The sequence below is a fragment of the Vulpes vulpes genome, chromosome 3 (genome assembly GCF_048418805.1).
Source record: "Vulpes vulpes isolate BD-2025 chromosome 3, VulVul3, whole genome shotgun sequence".
Classification (NCBI taxonomy): Eukaryota; Metazoa; Chordata; class Mammalia; order Carnivora; family Canidae; genus Vulpes; species Vulpes vulpes.
In genome coordinates this window covers 139,261,905-139,271,647 of record NC_132782.1, presented here as the reverse complement: position 1 = coordinate 139,271,647, position 9,743 = coordinate 139,261,905, and the positions used below count along the sequence as shown (strand labels likewise).

General features: G+C 37.6%; 1 pseudogene; it reads left to right on the top strand.

Annotated features, from left to right (window-relative positions):
• The first annotated feature begins 8,035 nt into the window (after positions 1–8,035).
• On the top strand, positions 8,036–9,419 carry LOC140598081 (elongation factor 1-alpha 1 pseudogene; annotated as a pseudogene).
• Positions 9,420–9,743: the final 324 nt, after the last annotated feature.

The window sequence follows — 9,743 nt, the reverse complement described above, 5'->3', positions numbered from 1 at the left end:
GTTTTAATTATCAGGAAAAAATCCTTATATTTCATTTTCCAAAGACATATGAGGCAGTTTTTACCACATGAAAACCTAAGTTTCCTCCAAGAATCAGTGAGGAAGGGATTGTTTCCTGAGTCTACATAATGCAAGGCTAAATTATTATTCATAAAATCATTCAGGAAAACTTCATGTGTGACGGTATGAGCATGGAGACTGTAAAATAACAAATATGACTCAATTTAATAGGCTAACAGGGCTAGGCCATCATACAATTTAACCTAGGACATTATATAGGCTTGAGTGTTTTGGACCTAAGTGAGGAAAGACAATGCATTAAAACCCCCATAAGCCCCTTCAGACATTTGAATGTGGCATCCCTGTCATCTGTTAGAGTGGATGTAACTATAATTCCCCAGCTTCAGTAAACATTTAAATATGTTGGTTTTCTGCTCCCAGAGGTTTTCCAAGCTGCTCTGCCAAATCTGTTAATGTAGAAAAATGAAGTCAAGAAGAAAAACTTAAAAGACCTGAGAGCAAGTCTGAGATGGAGGAGAGAAGACAGGAGTAAGAATGGGAGTGATTAAAGATCCATTTATCATCATCCACAAAACTGGAGTCTTCCCATACAAGGAAATAGAATGGAAATGCTCCTTAAATTGGGAAAAATATGCTAGTCATTATGCATAGATCCCAGGAGAAGAGATTTTACATATTGACACTGCTTCTTCACAATACCACCCCTTTCTTCCAGTGATTAATATTAGAAAGATGTATTTTTAAAGCTCAGAGAGGTTCTTGGGAATACAGAGACATTTAAAGATAAGCTATGATTGGTGAAGAGAACATTGGCTAAGTACTAATTAATATTAGTTTCTTTGAAAAGTCTTGGTTGTGGCTGTACCAGTCTCCCTGCACAATTAACATGATCAGTTTATCTTCTAGGAGTCCAAACATTAACTTCCTATATGATTCCCCGGGTCTGACCCAGTAGCAGTATCCACTGCTACCAAGGAAGTTTAATTCCTATTCCTTACAGTGAAAAGAGCTCCTGAGTCAGACTCAGAAGCTATAGTTTGCAATCCCATTTCTGCTCCTTTTAGCTGTTTGATTTGGGCTGGGCACTTAATTTCATAAAGCATCAGTTTTCTTACTTGGAAAATGGCCTGATTCCTTCACAGAAGAGTCTCTGAAATACATGAAAGCATAGACTTTTGGTAGGCTTGTAAAACATGTTATAATTTCTTTCTTCCTTTTTTTCTTCCAAACGTGGGAAACAATTCTGGTCTTAGAATAGTAAACATTAAGGAAAGTGGCATATTTTTACAGTACTTTCCATCCAATCATTGTGAGTGTTGTTTTACTTACACTTTCCCATTTAATTATTAAAATCACCACTAAAGCAGTTGCTGCTTTTCCTAAGTTACATATCATAAGGGTAAGACTCAGTTTTATTAACTAGGCCATTTATTTATCTAACAGTATTTGTTAACTGTTTACTGTGTTCCAGGCATTAAGCCAAGGACCACGGATGCAAAAATGATTGTGGTTTGATTCTGCCCTCCTTGAAGTTCCAGTTTGGGAACAGAAAAAGGTGACATACAACATTAATACTCTATTAATTTCCAAAGCAGTAGAGGCAAAGCCTTCTGGCCCTTTGACTATGGCAGCCCAATTTTTAGGTTCAGTAATGGGAAGTCAACCTCACTCTCACCCACTTTTATAGTATAATTGTGATCCTACTATTTCCCCCCTAGAACCCACCCCACAGTTAGAGAGTTATCTTCTCAGGATAATATATCTTCCCAGACCACACTGCCACACTTTCCCTACAGCCATTATCTGGTTTTGTCTCTTTCTTGGACTGATCCATTCAATGCAAATTGACATGAAGAACTTTTTGTGTGCCAGACCTTATACTGTATGCTGAGGATAAAATATTTACATAAGGATAAAAGAGAATAAAAATATTTTTTTAATTGCTGCTCTTGAGAAGGTTAGAATATAATAAGGGAAGACTGTCATTGAATAGAAAAGAGTAAAATACTATAGATGCTAGGATAGAGGTCTGCAAAAGATAGATGTGAAATGCAAATAAAGCACGGAGTATATTATCTACTTGGTATCAGGATGGGCTAAGGTAAAAGATGAAGGGTTCAGTACATGTGGCACAGAGAAGGCCATCCCCAGGAGGATATTTAGACCTTGAGCTTAGGGGAAACACTTTGCTTAAAGATATATCTTTTCAGGGACCCCTGGGTGGTTCAGTGGTTGGGCGCCTGCCTTCGACTCAGGTTGTGATCCCAGGATCGGGGATCAAGTCCTGCATCCGGCTCCCTGTGAGGAGCCTGCTTCTTCCTCTGCCTATGTCTCTACCTCTCTCTCAGTCTGTGTCTCTCAAGAATAAATAAATAAAATCTTTTAAAAAAAAGAGTTTAAAAAAAAGATATAACTTTTCAGATATATCAGATATATACAAATATCATATGAAGCTATGAAAGCTGGATTGTCCAAAAAGAATGTCTAGAGTGACAGAGAAAAGAAGACCTCAAATATGGTAGAACTTGGAGGAAGAGCAGAGCTAAGGAACAGGAAGGGATAAGCAAGAACATAGACACCAGTTCTTACAAAGACATCCTCATCTCTTCTTGAGAAATCAGACTTCTTCATTCCTCAGATCTTTGCAAGAGCTATGTAACACAATGACATGACAGAAAAGACTTGAAAAAAATCTGTTCACAATACTCTTAAGAAAACATACTGTCTAGTGCCTGGGTGACTCATTGGTTAAGCGTCTGCCTTTGGCTCAGGTTGTGTTCTTGGGGTCCTGGATCGTGCCCCACCTCGAACTCTCTGCTTAGTGGGGAGTCTGCTTGTCCCTCTCACTCCCCCTCTGGGCTCTCACTCTCTCTTTCAAATAAGTAAAATCTTAAAAAGAAAGAACTTACTGATTTGGCATCCCAATCAGAACATTTTTATAAGATTTTTAATTAAAGCAAATAAGGATAAAAAACAGATAAATGAAAAAAATATGTCCTTCAAGAGATGAATAAAGGAAATGTGGTATATATACAATGGAGTATTATTCAGTCCTGAGGAAGAAAGAAATCGGGCCGTTTGTGACAACATGGATGGATCTTGAGGGCATTAGGTAAGTGAAATCAGAGAAAAACAAATACTGTATGCTATCACTTTTATGTGGAATCTAAAATAAAACCAAAAACATATAAGAAACAAACAAAATGTTGATTTCATAGAGATAGAGAATACAATGGTGGCTGGCTGGGGCAAGGGGGGGGGGCAAATGGGGAGATGTAGGGCAAATGGGGAGATATAGGTCAAAGGGTACAGATTTTTAAGTTACAAGAATAAATTGTGTGGACCTATTATAGAGCATGGTGACTGTAGTTAATAGCATGATACACTTGAAGAGTGGCTGAGAATAGATCTTAAGCACTGTCACTACAAAAAAAAAAAAAGAGAGAGAGAGAGAAAGAGAGAGAACTATGTGAGGAGGTGATTATGCTGATTACTTGATCTTGGTAATCATTCCACAATGTATATGTATGTCAAATCATCACATTGTACACAAAAATATATATACAATTATATTTGTCAATTATTTCTCAACAAAGTTAAGAAAAAGGGAAAAAGTGTAATAAACCCATGAACTCTGCACCTCAATTCATGTCTTAATGTTTCATGAGAGCCTCAGTTTATGTGTTAAATAGTGATGTTTTATGTCAAGGTGATATCTTCAGAAGTTTTAGAAATATTACTAGATTACCTAGCTATATAATTCAATAGCTGTTATCATTTTAGCACCTTCCTCATACAATTAACCTTTTTTTCTTTCAAACCATCAACATTTTCTAATACTACAGTGATTGCTGATGTTTAATTCTACTCTCTATTTTGAATAAATATGCTAATCTTTAAAACAGATGCATTGTATTTCTTATCTTTCAGTAATTAAAAGAAACCATCTAATAACTATATATTTGCTATACATATATATGTATTTAACTTGGAAACATATTGCTAAGGGAAAAAATGTTCTTGTTTCAACCTTTTTATCAAGACCTTGCCTTTGAGAGAGACTTATGGGAAAGAGGTTAGTGGGGGTTTTGAAGACTGCTTAATGCAGCAGTTCCTAGAATGTGATACTCAGATAATAAGCACCAAGGGATAGTATTAGGGAAGATTTGAGGTGAAACACAATTTGTGGTCAAAATACGTTTGGAAAACTCTTTGTTAAACTATGTTGAAGAGAGTTCTTTACTGTAGGACTTCTCAGAGCCTACAAACAAGGTTCGTTTTCATGGAAAGTACTTTAAGAAAAAATTGCCTTACATACAGTGATCAAAAGACCAAAAAGGACAAATGACAAAACATGGCAGAGATCAGCATGGATGTGACAGGGAGTGCCACGGTTGAAGACTGACTGCATTACTCAAGTCAGGAAAAATGAAAAGCAGGAATGGAAGGAAAACTCTTGCTCAGGTATACACCTGGAGAGAAAGAAAAAAGCAGGTGAAGGTAAATTTTTCTGCAACACACATAGAGCCTACCTCTGGCTTTCTGGAAAATTGCTACTTGCTTCACCAAAATTTCTCTTCGAGTCTGCTTCCTTTTCAAAGTAGAAGGACATGGTCTCTTGCATTGCCACTGTAACTCCAGTGTGTAGAAAAGCATCTATCACAGAGAAAGTGCTAAAAAATCATTGATCCAATTGGGCAAATAGTAAATCAATGGCGGTAGAACCATAAAAATAATGAAAATTCTATTTGGAGACTTTCCAATGGTTGGCGCACATGCAGAAACCAAGAGTTCCAGGTGTTTCCTAATCCTGTCTCTATTCTGAGAGATTACGCTTAAGGGGTTCCCCACAGGAAAACTTTGCAAAGCCTTGGCAACTTGCCACTGCACATGAAGGCACAATCAAGGGTGGCTATTAATAGGAAAACAATACAATTTGAAGAGAGGCTGACTGTCCTTTGTGCAGTTTCTTCTAATTTATTAAAGAATGTTTACTATAAGATTTTATTTAAAAATCCTTAAAACTTGGATTTTTACATTAATAATGCCTCATATTTGTAAGATAGTTTTCAAGTCTCTTCAAAATTAACGAACTTTATTAATCCTGAAAAAAAAAAAGGGACAAGTAGCCCGTCATAGGAAGACAAAAATTAAAGCAGATCAGATGAATGATTTGCCCAAGGTCACAACATTATTTTATGGAAGATCTAAGATTAGAACCTAACTAACTCTTCCATCTTTTATTCCTTACAACACACAGAAGAGTAAACACTAATTCCATCTGGTTTGAGAAATCCCCTGACTTGTAATGGAATGGAAACTTTCTTTTAAAAATACCCTCTATAGAAAAAATTTAAAAAAGAAGTCTACATGACTAATTCTCCTAAAATAATAAAACAATTATAAGACCACATAAAAGTCATCTAAAAAGCTGGGTGAAGAGAAGATCAAAGATGCTTATGTAAGGACAAGATAGAAGCCAAGCTTCAAAATTCAAAGCTTTTGTGAGCTCTAATCATTTCGCTTGCATTCATAAAATCTTAAACATTTTCTCTCCACTTTTTGATGTATAATATTCAATCGATTGTAATGGAATATAAGTGGATATTACTTGTAATGGTCTTTGAGCTTGAAAGTGAAAACCATAGCACATGCACAGCACTGCCGCCTAGAGGAGAGTGGGCCTTTTCCTGCCAGTCCAGATGCTTTTAGAGAAGAAAAGAGAAGGGGCGCGTGATTGGTGCTATTGTTATTCCTCTCCTCCTAGATTATTTAAAATAGAAAAATTTTGGAGTTTCCTCTTTTCCATTCTAAAGACAAAGGCAATGATTAGATTTACTGCTAGTAAGTCTCTGTATGTTTCGTTTTCGATGGATTTATAAATTCTATTATGTTAATTTTAAAAATATATAAACGACATAAAAGGGATGAAGGACCCTGCTGTGACTTCCTAGGGAGGAGCATGTTTCCAGTTTATTGAGATTTTGAATTATTGGTGGGGCTAAAGCTTCATGACTGACCTATGCTATTACCAGTGCAGAGAGTTGGCACTAAAACTCCATGTGATTAAAAAATTCTTAAGTCCTTTAAAATCATGCATTTTGACAGATAAAAGAATACAAAAATATTCACAAACTACTTAGCTAGTGAATTGTGAGCTTTTGACAGGAAAAGAAAACCAAAGGCGGCATCCTTTCAAAGGTTTGACTGTATCTAACCACTTGCTCAATTTTTCTGGTGTATATTTGTGAGATTAAATGTATAAAAGTGCAAATGAGGTTTGGTGGTCTTCAAACAGTTAAATAGCAGGTTCCACTTGAGAAAACATTTTGTTGTAGCAAAATAGCTTCTAATCCTAAAATTTATAAGTGGGTGGGGAGGTGGGGGTCCTTTTGATGGCAAAAATGGGAAAAGACAGAAGAAATAAAATTTAAGTAATAGCAGAGGGAGTACAAAGTAGCACTCAGACTAGCAGGTACTCATTTTGTACCCTTAAATGCAAGGAAAACTGTAACAATTCCTGCCATAGAAGCCCCAGAAAATTATCACAAAGCATATTGTGTTTTTATAGAGAACAAAGATAGGCACATCTCCTGAATTTCCTTCTTGAGACATTTATGTAACAGCAATTAGGAGTAGACATCAAGATAGTTTCTAAGTTGTGAATAGTTTAGGCAGAAACCATCTGCATTTATGTGACTGAACACTGAACCAATACTGAGAACATCCTGTGGAAAATATCTCCCTTGTCCCATAGAAATGATTGGTTCAACACGTGCCACCATGGGATCAAGAACTAGAACATTTAAATAAGAGAACATGCAGAGAAAGATAGTGGTTGAAAAGGACAAGAACAGAAATATGATCCAGTCAATCACCAGAATAATGAGGGATGGTAATCAGCATTAAGAATAATAGTAGTTGTTATCATTTATAATTTCACATATATGTGTGGTATTCCAGAGTGGGTATTCAGTTGCTCTAGAGTAATCCCTTGGTGTGTCTTTATAAAGCTCCTATTTGGCAAAAGTTCTATCAATATTTATTAAAGAAAGGTGCTGTTTACTGAAGAAAGAGTAGATCTAGCCAACGTGTGTTATTTTTATCCTGGTGCCCTGAGTGAAAAATCACATAAGCATAACACTTAAAGAATGATGTCTGAACAGAGTCTATTATTACTTGAGTGACTTCAGTCTGGAGTACTTTGGGAACTATAAAATGTCATAGTTTCCGTCATCATAAAGGCAGTGTGCTGCAGGGGAAATAATTCCTAGCTGTGCAGGAGAAGTCTTGACTCCCAGTTCTGCCACTTATTGACCAGCTTTGTCTCTATGGGAGGGTTACTTGTAATCTGATACTTTTCTTACATGTAAGAAGATAATTATTCTATCTTCTAGGACCACAGAGACTGAAATAAGCATGTGACTATTATTATTTTTTCTTATTAGCACCATAAATAATAATTTCTGTTTCATATCGCTTGAAAAGTGCCTCCAACTACTCGATCCCATTCGATGCTCACAGCAACCATCTGAAGCAGATTCTGTTGTCTCCATTTTTCCGATGAGGGAATGAAGTCAAAGAGGTCAGCATGTATGTTCATGTGACCAGGAATATAAAGTGCCAGGATTAAAGTTCTTATTTTCTGATATTTTGTGCCACCATCTGCTACAGCAAATCATTTCATCACAAATATTCTCATTTCATTCTACTTTACAAAGTCAACAAGGGATGCTGGGCATTCCGCATCTACTTGTGTACCTCCGGCAACGAGGAAATCCTCACCTTCTAAGGAAATCCATTCCATTGTTTAATACCCTCATTTTGGAAAGGTCTTTACCTTATCCAAAATCCACCTCTTCGCAACTTCCATTTGTTATTGCTCTATTTCTGTCCTCCAAAAATGCACAAAATAAGTTAAATTCTTCTTCAGCTGGCTTTTTTTTTTCTTCCCACAACAGGTTTGCCATTAGAACACAGATGTCATGCAAACCACTGCTAACCCTAAACCAAAATGGGAAAGGAAAAGACTCATATTAACATTGTCATCATTGGACATGCGGATTTGGGCAACTCTACCACTATTGGTCATCTGATCTACAAATGTGCAGGATTGACAAAAGAACTATTGAAAATTTTTGAAAAGGAGGCTACTGAGATGGGAAATGGCTCCTCCAAGTTTGCCTGGGTCTTGGATAAACTGAAAGCTGAATGAGAACATGATATCACCATTGATATCTCCCTGTTTAAATTCAAGACCAGCAAGTTTTATGTGACCATCATCAAAGCCCCAGGACACATGGATTTTATCAAAAACATGATAACAAGCACATCTCAGGCTGATTGTGCTGTCCTGATTGTTGCTGGTGGTGATGGTGAATTGAAGCAGGTGTCTCCAAGAATGGGCAGACCCATGAGCAAGCCCTTCTGGCTTACACAGTGGGTATAAAACAACTAATATTTGGTGTTAACAAAGTGGATTCCACTGAGCCACCCTACAGTCAGAAGAGATACCAAGAAATCATTAAGGAAGTCAGCACCTACATTAAGAAAATTGGCTACAACTCTGGCACAGTAGTAACATTTGTGTCAATTTCTGGTGGAATGGTGACTATGCTGGAGCCAAGTGCCTACATGCCTTGCTTGGTTCAAGGGATGGAAAGTCACCTGTAAAGATGGGAATGTCAATGGAACCACCTTGAAGCTCTGTATTGCATTCAGTAACCAACTTGTCCGACTGACAAGCCTTGGCTTGTGTCTGCCTAGATCCCTAGGATGTCTACAAAATGTGTAGTATAGGTACTGTGGGCTGAGTGGAGATGGTGTTAAACCTGGCATGGTAGTCACCTTTGCTCCAGTCAGTGTTACAACTGAAGTAAAGTCTGTTGAAATGCACCTGAAGCTTTGAGCGAGGCTATTCCTGGGGCAGTGTGGGCTTCAATGTCAAGAACATATCTGTCAAAGATGTTCGTTTTGGCAATGTGACTGGTGACCTCAAAAATGACCCGCCCATGGAAGCAGCTGGCTTCCTGGCTCAGGTGATTAACTTGAACCATCCAGGCCAAATCAATGCTAGATATGCACCTGTGCTGGATGGTCACACAGCTCACATTGCTTGCAAGTTTGCTGAGCTGAAGGAGAAGACAGATTGTCATTCTGGAAAAAAGCTAGAAGATGGTTCCCAAGTTCTGGAAATCTGGTGATGCTGCCATCATTGATACGGTTCCTGGCAAGCCTATGTGTGTTGAGAGCTTCTCTGAGTATCCTCTTCTGGGCTGTTTTGCTCTTTGTTATATGAGACAGAAGGTTGCTGTGGGGTCATCAAAGCAGTGGCCAAAAAGGCAGCTGGAGCTGGCAAGGTCACCAAGTTTTCCCAGAACACTCAGAAGTCTAAATAAATATTATCCCAATACCTGCCGCCCCAGTCTTACTCAGTGGTGGAAGAATGGTCTCAGAATTGCCTGTGTCAATTGGCCATTTAAGTTTAATAATAAAAGACTGGCTCCTGATAACAGTGCATTGCAAAACCTTCAGAAGGAAAGGAGAAGGTTCTGTGGACCATTTGTTTTTTTTTGGGGGGGGGGTGTATGGCAGTTTTAAGTAGTTACTTTTTAAAAACAATACTTTTTAATGGAAACAACTTGACCAAAAATCTGTTAGAATTTTGAGACCCATTAAAACATGTTTAGAGGTGCCTCGGTAGTTGCAGTCAGTTCAGTGTC